Source organism: Mangifera indica, chromosome 17 (assembly GCF_011075055.1).
Source record: "Mangifera indica cultivar Alphonso chromosome 17, CATAS_Mindica_2.1, whole genome shotgun sequence".
Lineage (NCBI taxonomy): Eukaryota > Viridiplantae > Streptophyta > Magnoliopsida > Sapindales > Anacardiaceae > Mangifera > Mangifera indica.
The window spans coordinates 11,913,018-11,926,547 of NC_058153.1; the positions used below are offsets into that span (position 1 = coordinate 11,913,018).

Genomic DNA, 13,530 nt, shown 5'->3' on the forward strand with positions numbered 1-13,530 from the left:
TAATAATTCATAGAGCTTTTCAATTTTCCTTCATCACCTAATAGATAAACCAATCAATTTTATCACCAGTCAAGAAATCAATCAATTGCAATCAATGAATCTATCAATCCCAATAATCAAGCAATTAAGCAATTAATTTTTTCTATTTTCCTTTTTGTACCTCAATGTATACTAGTATAAATACTAGTCTTGTGTACATGAATTCATATATAAGAAATACAATTCATTCATATTTTATCATTCTATCAAAGCCACCCACTTTGGCTTGAGTGTTTCTTATTTTTTGGTAGACTTTGAGTTCGTAAATTTCCCATTTGTCAACATGTCCAAAGTGCGAGCTGATGTATCCCAACCTATTACTATCATCTTAGATGACACCAATTACAATCATTAGGCCCAATCCAAGCATAACTTTCTTAAAAGTCACATGATGTGAAGATATGTCATTGTTGAAAAGTGCAAACTTGAAAAGAAGCACAACGAATCCCAAGAGAAGTTTGAGAGTCGACTTGAACAATGAGATTGCAACATTCTCTTTAGTCGATTTGAAGATACCAAAAATCTTTGAGATTTTCTTGCTTAACAATTTTCATCTAGTAATCTTGCTTACACATATCAACTCTAAGTCAAACTTCATGATTCGAAACAACTTGGTGAGTTAACTCATAGCTCAAATTTATGATTTGAGTTTGATTCAAATCCATGGCTTGGGTACGTGGTTTGAGTTTCCTTTTTATTTACAAAACAATATCGTTTTATCTAAATTTTGTCTATTATTAGGTAAAAAAATGTCGTTTTGTTAATAAACCTCAAATTCGAACTATAAATATGAGTCACAAATTCGAACTAAATTATTTTTTATTCTAATTAAACTTGAGTCATTCTTAATTTTGACTTGACGAATTAAACTTGAACTCGAATAGGATCATTTTTTATTTAACGTAAACTTGAATCAACAGGTGCTTAGGTTTGATTTGATTCATATCTACTCTTACACCAAGTCGTAATCACTTAATTGAATTAAAACTATTCGAGCTCATACTCAGCAATAATCATGATAACTCGCAACTTGTCATGTTTGCAGCCCTTCCCACATCCACTATTATTTATTTTTATATATCAAACAAGACACTCATTATACCTTCTGCAAACATAATTAATGCACTAAACTTAGGTTTTAATGGATCAATTTCTTCATCCGAATTGAGCTTTGAGTGGAGTACAAGATTTAGTTCATCTTAAATCCCTAACAAACCTAGAAAAAGAGAGCAAGCAAAGACAGTGCCAAAATGAAATGAAGATACTTGATTTGTTATATAAGCTGAGCCTGAGGAAGTTCTGCTGCAAGCACGAGTTGCGGTTCCTGTTCCAAATCCTCTACCTCTTAAACCCTTTTCCTCTTTCATAAAAATTTTCAACTTCCGGGGCTGAAAAAAGCTCAGAAACCTTCCCTCGTCATGCACTTGAACTCCACTCTTCGGAACCAAAGTTGCAGCAGGCTGAACCTGGGCTGAACTTGGAAGAGAAAAAGAGAAGACCAAGATAAGAGAAATAAGCAAGAAAGCAAGAATAAAAGTGATCTTGGACATGATATATATATAGTTGTGGATTTAGAATAGAGAGATAAGCAGAGAGTATAAATTAAAGTTATGGAAGATATATGGCTGTGTAGTTACTTAAAGAAATTTGCAAAAGGATTATGACTTTGTGAAAGTGAATTTTCTTGAAACGGATAGTGTTGATCATATAGAGTGAGGTAGAAGGGAGGAGGTGGGCAATGAGGAAGAAAGTGACATGCAATTGTCACCACTAATTTATTGACCACCAAGTTGAAGGGACAAATTGGAGCACTAACTGGCGGCCAAGATTGGATCAATGTTTCGGGCTCGAACCAGGCATTGAACGTAATTATTTGACACTTATTTTAAATTACTAATAGGTCTTTATTATTTATTTAAATTATGAAAATATTATGGACAAATTTTAAAATACTAATTTCTCTTCTACCGGTGATTGTTTCTTCGCTGTTGCCGCCACTGCTACCTTTTTTTCTGAAAACCCTCCTAGTTTTCTAGCAATGACATCATCTTTTGCTACTATTATGATGCCTTTGACTTCTTAGTTTCTATCTCCAATTGTAGATCTAAAAGCTGTTACTGTAATTGTGGGAGAGTGTTGAATAAAATATATTTTATCTCATTCGATCTGATTTTGATTTGATCAAATTTAATATTATTTTGATTTGATCCGATTCTAGTTTGATATAACTATGATTTGTTATATATTATTTTTCCTATTTAAGAGGATTATGATTACATTATATATTATATATGGTACAACATTTCTTCAATTATATTGTTTGAGTTTACAACTCAATTCACAATTCTACAAGAAGCTTCTGCCATTGCTAAATTTATGCCAAATCTTGAGCTCCTTGAACTTCGGTTCTCCAAGATATCAGCTAGAGGCCTTGGCTTAATTTGTGAAGGGTGTTTGAATCTTGTGTGTGTGAATTTATCTGGATGCTCAAAATTCACAGTCGGGATATTTTCAGTACCACATCCAACTTGAAGAATTGACGCAGATTAAAAAGCCTAATTTCTACATTCCCAGGTCAGTTTTTCACACAGAGAGGCTTTAAGATGGGCGATTCCAAACTGATATTTTCCAAATTTGATTGGGCATATTTCCTTGGAAAAAAATACTTCTAGCATATACTAATTGACAGAACTCTTGACAAGAGGGTTCTCTCTTTCTCAAATATATAGTGCAAAATATGCAACTCCGGGTTGAGCTGCTATCATATTTGATTTATGCAGTATTATATATGTTGTGTTACATTTCTGTTCTGAATATCGATTCGATATATGTTCTTGGATATCTCGTGAAATATATCTCATTGTTGAAGTTTCGGATTCGCCCTGGACTTGGTATCTGAGGTTCTTTTCGTGGACAGAATTCATCAATGCGAAATGAAGTCCACCTTTCCATGGATGGATTTATATCTTGTGAAATATATCTCTTTTATTTGTTGTTTGGATTCATTAGAGTCATTTAGAATATATGGATGGGCACTGGCCTTCGGAGAAGTGCCCTATTGCACTTATGCAGCCGGATTGCGTGGTCGAATGCCTACCCTGATACTGGCGGCAGAAGGATATTGAATTCATCACGATCCTGTGGCATGTTAGTTATTTCTCTTGAACAGTTGCTATCTTTTACTGTTAAGCTGGTTTAGAAAATTGTTGTTAAACCTCGCAAACCTTAGTTTAAAATGAAGGATTAAAATTTTAGGGTTGCGAGGATTTTATTAATATTATACTCGAATCGAGTTAAGCCATTAGTTCGCAAAACTAAAGTTGGATTCGAATTTAGTTAGTTCAATCTCTAAAGTAGGCTCAATTTGGTTTGGTTTGATTCGAATTCGTTTAATTCAAATTTGAATCAAGCTTGAGTTGAAAAAGTTGGTTTGTTTTTTAAACCAAGTTGAATTTGAACGAAAGGGTGTTCAGTTTGAATTCGATTAGAATTTATGGCTCAAATTTATAGTTCGAATTCGGTTGCTCTAAAAGACCTACACCAACAATGAATCATAATATATTACTTGTTTGCAACCGAGCACAGCATTCTGTTTGTCCCACATTGACTGGAAGACAGAGCCCTGAACCTGAAGTTAAGTATATAAAACGCAGTGAACTCTCAACTTAAATCATGGAGCCGCGTGGTGAGCACAAAGCGAACTATTCTTTCGCCTTTTACTAAAGAATACCGTGTGCTTGCCACTTTTTGCGGCATACCTCTATTTTTGGAGGGGTTCTACTCTCTTGAGTACGGTTCCCTTATGAAATTTAGTTCTTAAGTTTTCTTCAAACAAATATATTTTAAAACTGTTTCTGGTTTTGTTTGTGTTAATTTTTGGGCTATAAATCATGTTACCACAGCCGACATTAGCTATCTTATTGTAAGCAATAATTATGTATCAAACCGACCCGTTCAATGAGTCCTTGGTGTCCAATCTGGTTTGAGTCAGTTCACTCAGTTCAATCATCAACCCTAGCATGAACATGATCATTAGAGATGGCAAAATGGGCCGATCACTTGGGTATGAGTTTTAAATTTTTGGATTTGTACCTGTTTGAGACCTACGCCCACAAATAATAAATTTTTGCAGACGGGTCAGGTATACCCGCAGGTACTTGTGGGTCACCCATTATTTTTTCTATTCACTTTCTTTTTCCACTTCAACATCAAACTTACAATATACCCAATATAAATTTTATATATTTTCTCTTCTTTTGATATAAAATGAATTCAAATTCACCTTAAAATTAAAAAATTTATTATGTTGAAAACAGATTTAGAAAATATGAGCATTAAACATTTTATTTTAAGTATACATTCCATATTTAATGTTAAAATTCTTCAAATTTATAAAAAACATTTTTATAATTTGAGGTAAAGTTTCGTTTCTCCATAGAATATTTATGTATTTCAAGAAAAAATGATTGAAAATTAAGAAAACAATTCATTAAAATAATAAAAACAAAAGAGAAATAGTAAGAACTTAATATTAACGGGTAACCTGCGGGTTAACCTATACCTATCGAGCAGAGTACGGGCTTAAAAATCATCATCCATATAACTCGATCTGTATTCATTTTACCCGCACCTGTATCGACCCAACCTGCATCCAACCAACCCACATGTTTGCTAGGTCTAATGATCATGTGTGACACTAAGTCAAATTATATTTTCGATTGTATGTAATTGGAATTTCAAATTTTATAATTAAATATACAAAATTATTTTGAAAAATTATACAAATGTGCAGAATCAAACCAAGTTCATCTATTTGGAAATATGTACCACATAATTATGTATGACTGAATGTTGTTTTGACGTTTATTAAAGTACACCAGTCGAACTGATCAGATTGGGAAAAACCCATACTAGCCCCTCAATCGAGTCTGGGTCTAAAAAGTTGATTGTAATTTGCAAGGGTTCACAGATAAATATAATAACTATTTGCTATTTAGTAAAATGACACAAATTAAATGTGAAAACCGAGCTAATATTTACTATCTGTAATGTTGGAGTTGGTATAAATTATGTTTATACGGACCAAATGAATGTTACTTAATGCGAGTTCCCAGCTAGGATTTGTTTATATTAATGCAATCACACTGCTAGCAACCCTTTAGTGACATTATGCACTGACTTGAATGAATTCAAGTTCAAGCTTTGAATTATGAATTCACTCTAAGTTTGAGCTAGTCTCAAACTCATCTCTATTTAAATAAAATCCACCTCTATATATCTATTAGTATTCAACCATTTGTATTTAAATTGTTATTATTTTTATTTTTATTATGTATATTGTTCTACTTAAACTCTAGAACGATTGGTGCTAATATAACGACGACAATATCTCATTATTAAACAAGTCATTTATCATACATTCTTCAAATGCATTAAATTTAGGTTTTAATTAAGGATGGATTTGATCTAAAACAAGCCTCTAATCAACTTAAGCTTAGATCAAAGTTATTCTTAATTTGAGTTTGTTCGAATGGATAGACAATATCATTGTAGGATCACAAGTGAGATACCAGTATCATTAAAGGGATGTGCAATATCACTAAGAAAACGTTTGGTTTAAGAAATATTTTATTATCAAAATTAAAAAATTACCTTGAAGATAGATTACTTAGAATATTACTAGGTATAAATGATTACTATATTTGATAAAATTTTATCGATATAAATAATTATTGTATTTGGTTCGAAATAATAAAAGAATAATAGTAAATTATTTTACTTAAATGCCCTTGGATATAATTATTTTAAAATATTTTTTATATTACTTGTTGTATTAATTGAAAATAATGTTATTTTTGTCTAAAAAAATTAATAAATAAAAATAAAATTATAAAAAAATAAATATTACATTGGTAATATTTTAATACCTAAGGTAACGGTGGTAATCAGATTACCACCTATATTAGTTGTCACGTCAGTACTGATAACAGAAAATTATTATAATATTTTATTATTGATAAAACAAATAAGGTAATGTAAGTAATATTTTATTTTTTGTCTGATAAAAAATGATTATATGTTAGATTAGATCCATAACTTATAATCTTATATCAAAGAATGAAATAAAATAAAATACAGAATAAGGCATGTTTGTTGCATAGAAGAAAAATCAAGCCACCAAGAAACTAATAAGTTATTCTTCTACTACTAAGTGGGAGTGGCAATTTTGATCTGATTATCATGATCTTAACTCATGACAAGGAGTTGGGTATATTATTGGTCCGGTAAGGCTACAGGGATTCCATTATTGCTGATTGTAAATTTGGCCACATCTAATGATTTAAAACAATTCTACAAAATTAGCCAAAGGGAGATAAGATGAAAAAGAGCAGATTTGATTTGAGTTAAATTAAACCTAGGGTTGGCTTGAACTCGGATTGAATCTATAATAATTAATTCGAGTTTGAGTTGATGTGTCGTATTATTAAAAAAATTTTAAAGAGGTGAACGTAATAATTCAAATTTAACTATCGAGATGAAATCCAATTAAAGGTTAGCTCTTTCTAAGATGAATGATAGATTCTAACAGAGTTAACTTGGATCAGGTCCAATATATGATGAAATATTTAAGCAGTATATATATATATATATATATATATATATATATATATATATATATACACACACAAACAAACATACACACAGGGAGAGAGAGAGAGAGACAGATTTCAGCGACTCTCAATGTGGAAAACACCGTATACTTGTGTAATCTTGACGGCATTTCCTCCTTGTTTTCTAACTTAAAAGCCAAAGAGATTAATCCTGGTAAATATTATTTGCTTTTAATTTGTCCTTCTCTCTCAGGAATTCACTCTCAAAAGTCCTGCAAACATATGATTGTCTTTTTGGTCATGCTTGTCAGCCGAACAATGAAACTTAACAAGAGGGATGAGCCAGAAAAAGTAACAAGTCATCCCACATCGAAAGCGAAGAGAAGAGGCAAAGCGGAATAGAGCTATAAAATAAGAAGTGAGAAGTTTTGAAAGGCATACCTTTCTCGGCCTTTTGGCTAAGATCAAGTGTAGTATCTGTTCTTATCAGTTTAATATCTGATACGTGGGACATTGTCCCACATGATATTAAATTAATTTTTTCAGGGGGAGGATTCGTCACAGCAGCTTGCTGCTGGAATCCTCAAGCGTCGCCCATGCTTTGCACTACAGCAAGGGCCTGGCGCACTCCTTCCAAATCTAGTTAATTCTTACTTTAATTTGAACTGATTTGGCTAACGATTAACTCTCTTTATATTTGCTTGGATGAAGGAGTAATATGTGCAACTTGCCGACATTTAGGAGGTTTGAGCATTTATAGCCAGCGGACATTATGGAATTAAGCTGGTTTTTTACCTTACTTTTCTAGATGTGTTGTTCAGCAGCCTGGAGGCATTTGTGACAGGCCCATTTGGTCAAATATTTATTTGGAGGAAGATTATGGTTGAGAAGACAAATCCAGCCAGCTGCTGCTCCATTGTCTTTCTTTCTCATATACACAGATGAAGAGCTTAAAAGTGGTATTTTTTGTGTACGAATTCACTCTGAGAACAAAATAAAATCCCGGTATTTGATGTTTGATTTCAAGCTTGCCTTCTCTATCAGGGATTCTGTGTCTGAAATGAATAGTTTTGTTTTTGTTTGGCAGGTGATGAGGCAAAACTGAAAAGCTTTGCAGATTATTGCTCTAAAAGACCTACACCAACAATGAATCATAATGTATTACTTGTTTGCAACTGAGCAAAGCATTCTCTTTGTCCCACATTGCTGGAAGACAAAGCCCTGAACCTGAAGTTAAGTACATAAAATGCAGTGAGCTTTCAACTTGAATCATGAAGCCGCGTGGTGAGCACAAAGCGAACTATTCTTTCGCCTTTTACTAAAGAATACCGTGTGCTCGCCACTTTGTGCGGCATACCTCTATTTTTGGAGGGTCCTACTCTCTTGAGTACGTCTCCCTTATCAAATTTAGTTCTTAAGTTTTCTTCAGTCAGATATATTTTTAAACTGTTTCTGGTCTTGTTTGTAATTATTGGACTATATATCATGTTCCCACAGCCGACATTAGCCATCTCACTGTAAGCAATATTTATGCATCAAACCAACCAGTTCAATGAGTCCTTGGTGTCCAATCTGGTTTGAGTCAATTCACTCAGTTCAATCATCAACCCTAGCATGAACATGATCATTAGAGGTGGCAAAATGGGCTGGTCACTGGGGTATACCTATTTTAGACTTGTGCTCATGGATAATAAATTTTTGCGGACGGGTTGGGTATGCCCGCAGATACTTGTGGGTCACCCATTGTTTTTCCTATTTACTTTCTTTTTCCACTTCAACATCAAACTTACAAACTCCCAACACAAATTTTACATATTTTCTCTTCTTTTGTTCTGAAATAAACTCAAATCTGCACTAAAGTTAAAAAATTTATTGTGTTGAAAACATATTTAGAAAATATGAGCATTAAATATTTTATTATAAATATTTATTTCATATTTAATGCTAAAATTTTTCAAATTTATAACAAATATTTTTATAATTGTAGGTAAATTTTCATTTCTCTATAGAATATTTATGTATTTAAAGAGAAAATGACTGAAAATTAAGAAAAACTTTATTAAAATAATAAAAACAAAAGAGAAATTATGAGAAATTAATATGAACGAGTACCTCGTGGGTTGATCCGTATCCGTTGGGCTGAGAATGGGTTAAAAATCATCACTTATATAACACAACCTGTATCCGTTTTACCGCAACCGTATCAACCCAGCCCGCATCCAACCCGACCCACTCGTTTGCTAGGTCTAATGATCATGTGTGACACCAAGTCAAATTATATTTTCGATTATATATAATTGGAATTTCAAATTTTATGATTAAATATACAAAATTATTTTGAAAAATTATACAATCATTAAGAATCAAACCAAGTTCATCTATTAGGAAATATGTACCACATAATTATGTATGACGGAGTGTTGTTTTGATGTTTATTTAAAGTATACCGATCGGACTGATCAAATCGAGAAAAACCAGTACTAGCCCCTTGATCGAGTTCGGGTTTAAAAAGATTGATTGTAATTTGCAAGGGTTCACAGATAAATATAATGACTATTTTCTATCTTATTAAAATGACACAAATTAAATGTGAAAACCGAGCTAATATTTACAATCTGTAATGTTGGAGTTGGTATAAATTATGTTTATAGGGACCAAACGAATGTTACTTAATGCAAGTACTCAGCTAGTATTTGCTTCTATTAATGCAATCAGATCACTAGCAACCCTTTAGTGACGTTGTGCATTGACTTGAATGAATTCGAGCTTAGGCTTTGAATTATGAATTCACTTCAAGTTTGAGCTGGTCTCAAACTCATCTCTATTTAAATAGAATTCACCTCTATATATCTATTAGTATTCAACCATTTGTATTTAAATTGTTTTTTTTTTTTTTTTTATTATGTATATTGTTCTACTTAAACTCTAGATCAATTGGTGCTAATATAATGACTGCAGTATTGCATTATCAAACAAGTCATTTATCATACATTCTTCAAATGCATTAAATTTAGGTTTTAATTAACGATGGATTTGATCTTAAATAAGCCTCTAATTGACTTAAGCTTAGAGCAAAACTATTTTCAATTCGAGTTTGTTCGAACTAATAGACAATATCATCAAAAGATCACAAATAAGATAGACAATATCATTAAAGGGATATGCAATATCACTAAAAGAATAAGTAATATCATCAGATAAACAAAGTAATAGATATCAAAGTGAAACTCCAGTTTAAAATTGATTCATTCAAGCCAATCCATAGATTTGTCAAGCTAGCTTGGATTATATCCACCCCTAGTCTTAATTGGTCAATATCTTCATCAAGATTGAACCTTGAGTGGAGTACAAGATTTATATTCTTCTTAAATCACTTTTATAATCAAATAATAACATGATTAAGGGACAAACAAACCTAGAAAAAGAGACCAAGCAAAGACAGAGCCGAAATGAAGAGAAGATACTTGATTCGTTCTATATAAGCTGAGCCTGAGGAAGTTCTGCCGCGAGAACGAGTTGAGTTTCCTGTTCGATATCCTCTACCTTTTAAACCCTTTTTCATGAAAATTTTCAACTTCCGGGGCTGAACTAAACTCAGAGACCTGCAGCTGTCACCACTAATTTATTGACTACCAGGTTGAAGGCACAAATTGGACAACTAATTGGCAGCCAAGATAGAATCAATGTTTTAGACTCGAACTGGATATTGATCGCGTCAAGGAGTTGATTGACTTTGAATTGATGACATATAAAATAAAATATTAAAATAATATTTAAGTAAATAGAGTTATGTTATGATGGTATGTGGTGCATATTTTTTATTAAATGAATTTGTATAATTCTTAACAATTGCAAACTTTTTTACTCTAAAAGGTCAAATGACTATGCCCCATCCAAACTTTGATGGAAAACAATTTTCCACTTTATGTTTGAAACGTCTTATTTCCCACCCTTCATCCATTTCGGTTAATAAATTTAGTTCGGTTTTTCAAAATTGACTATTTTGCCCTTTTTTTTTGAAATTATGAAACTACTTTATCAATTAATCCAAATTACTAATCAGTCTTTATTATTTATTAAAATCAAGAAAATATCATGAACAAATTTTAATTGTAAATATTTATTTTTTTATCATTTCATTTTCTTTAATTTTTTTGTTTATTCTCTCCTCATTGTCCCTTAGCTCATCTCGACTTCACCAACACAATCCCCCATTCCCTCGTCTCTTCTTCACCACCAGTACATTCTTACCGCCACTAGTAGCCATTGGAGCTTTGATATTGTCAAGCTCGCGAAGTCTTCGGTGGTAAAGTTTTGGCACCACATTGATGCAAACACCATTTTCCTTTCCAGTTGTTGAAAAAAACACAAAATCAAATTGGTGAATAACCATGATTAGTTGCATACTAGTGGCTCAATATAAATTGACAAACGGCAAGATCGGTCATCATCAAAACTTAGTGAAACCAACTTTTCATAGTGGCTCTGCTTTATCGATTGACCATCAATATATTCACATTCTCAAAACTGAGAAAACCAAATTTGCTAGAGAGAGAGAATCATTACATCGAATGTATTTGTTAATGAATCGCTATTATATTTGTACAAGAGAATAATGTATTTATATAAGATTTTTATCTCGAAGACAAATTTTACTAGAATTCTTATTCATAAGATAAATGATAAAATGGTTCTTCACCTAAAATAACTTAGTGTCCGGCATTTTATTAATAAAATGGTCGCCAATAACGACACTATTCAGATACTTTGAATACCGTAAACACCAAAGAGATTAATCCTAGAAAATTTTATTTGCTTTTAATTTCGCCTTCTCTCACTTGCAAAAGTTCTGCAAACATATGATTGGCTTTTTGTTTATGTTTGTCAGGCGAACAATGAAACTGAACAAGAGGCATGAGCCAGCAAAAGTAATAATTATTCCCACATCGAAAGAGAAGAGAGAATAGGCAAAGCGGAATAGAGAAATAAAAGAAGAAGTGAGATATATAGAAAAGCATACCTTTCTCGGCCTTTTGGCTAAGATCAAGTGTAGTATCTGTTCTTATCAGCTTAATATCTGATACGTGGGACATTGTCCCACATGATATTAAATTTATTTTTCTAGGGAAAGGATTCATCACAGTAGCTTTGCTACTGGAATTCTCAAGCGTCACCCATGCTTTGCACTGCAGCAAGGGCCTGGCGCACCCCTTCCAAGTCTAGTTAATTCTTATTTATATGACTAACAATTCTAGTTCTTTAGTCTGAATTTAACGATTTAGAAGACCGAAAAATATCTATATCGATATTAATGTTAAGTTTGGATTGTGGCTCCCAATTTACCCACTAAAGGGAGAACTGAAAGAATTTAGGGTTTCAGGTTATTATTTTAGGTTGTTATCTCCTATTTACATTTGTTAGGAAGAAAAGTACTATGTGCAACTACATTGTCTTGCTGAAATTTATTAGGTTTGAGCATTATAGCCAACTCACATTGTGGAATTTAGCTGGTTTATTACCTTCCTTATCGAGATGTGTTATTCTGCGGCCTGGATTGTGTATATGTTGCAAGTATTTGTGACATATGCTTATATATTTATTTGGGGGAAGAATTCGTTGAGAAGACAAGTCCAGCTAGCTGCTGCTCCATTGTCTTTCTCATATGAACAGAAGAGTATAAAAGTGGGATTTCTGTCGGAGGAATTCACTATAAGAACAAAAGAAAATCCTGGAAATTGAGGTCTGATTTCAAGCTTTCATAATTCTCCCTCAGGTACTCCCACATCGACTGGAGGACAAAATCCTGAACCTGAGCTTAAGTATATAAAATGCAGGTAACACAAAACTTAAAACATGGAGCCGCGTGGTGAGAACAAAGCGAACTATTCTTTCGCCTTTTACTAAAGAATACCGTGTTCTCGCCACTTTAAGCGGCATACCTTTATTTTTGGAAGGCCTTACTCTTTTGAGTATGGCTCCCTTACCAATTTTAGTTCTTAAATTTTCTTCTGTGAAATATACTTTAAATCTGTTTCTGGTTTTGTTGGGTTAATCATCGAACAAATTGGAGTTCAATATAATATAAGAGCTAAATCACATCACAGTATCTTTGCTCTTGGGGCAATGACGCACATCTATTTTTGGATTAATACTATTTCCACTTTCCCTCTTAACTGGGATCTGCCCTTGACTTTCAGGATTTCTGTCCTCGAATTTCTGAAAGGGCTTCCCCTTTTAACTGTGATCTGCCCTGGACTTCCAGGATTTGTCCTCGAATTTCTGAAAGGGCTTCCCCTCTTAACTGTGATCTTCCCTGGACTTTCAGGATTTGTCCTCGAATTTCTGAAAGGGCTCCCCCCTGTGCAGTGCCCTAGGATCCAAACTTGGCTAATTGCGCCAAGTCAACACGGTCAATTACCGAGTGATTCCAGTCAAAATATCGCAATTATTGGGAAGCATGCAATTCATTTAAGCATAAAGAAGAATTTTAATTTTATATTTAATGATTAAATAGACAAAATTAGTTTTTACAGAAATTTACAATTGCTAAAACTTAAACTACTATGTACTGGTTGTCTGTCAAAACGGAAAAGACCTTGATCAACCTCTTAACTTAGTTTGAAATCGTTGATAGTAAGAAGTCACAAACAACTATAAGAACTATTTGTTAATATAAGGGTTCACAGTAAATGTAAAGACCTAGCCAGTATTTACTATCTAGAATAAGGAAGGAGAATATAAGAACGAAGTCAATAATACTTTATCTTAATGCAAGTACTAAGCTTGTATTTTCTTATATGAATATCAATATATATTTCAACCTATCATTTTATTTTTATTTAAGAAAAAGAATTAAGTATTAGATCAGTTCTTGAATTAT

At 32.7% G+C, this 13,530-nt stretch overlaps 5 non-coding genes across 5 annotated transcripts; all 5 read left to right on the plus strand.

Moving 5' to 3' along the window:
- Window positions 1-3,715: 3,715 nt before the first annotated feature.
- LOC123201209 lies at window positions 3,716-3,833 on the plus strand. The gene has a single exon (XR_006498773.1). It is a non-coding gene; the product is annotated as a U5 spliceosomal RNA (small nuclear RNA).
- A 3,254-nt stretch (window positions 3,834-7,087) lies between these two features.
- LOC123201229 lies at window positions 7,088-7,283 on the plus strand. The gene has a single exon (XR_006498789.1). It is a non-coding gene; the product is annotated as a U2 spliceosomal RNA (small nuclear RNA).
- A 642-nt stretch (window positions 7,284-7,925) lies between these two features.
- Window positions 7,926-8,043, plus strand: LOC123201200. Its single transcript, XR_006498764.1, has one exon. It is a non-coding gene; the product is annotated as a U5 spliceosomal RNA (small nuclear RNA).
- A 3,623-nt stretch (window positions 8,044-11,666) lies between these two features.
- Window positions 11,667-11,863, plus strand: LOC123201191. Its single transcript, XR_006498756.1, has one exon. It is a non-coding gene; the product is annotated as a U2 spliceosomal RNA (small nuclear RNA).
- Window positions 11,864-12,507: 644 nt separating this feature from the next.
- LOC123201196 lies at window positions 12,508-12,623 on the plus strand. Its single transcript, XR_006498760.1, has one exon. It is a non-coding gene; the product is annotated as a U5 spliceosomal RNA (small nuclear RNA).
- Window positions 12,624-13,530: the final 907 nt, after the last annotated feature.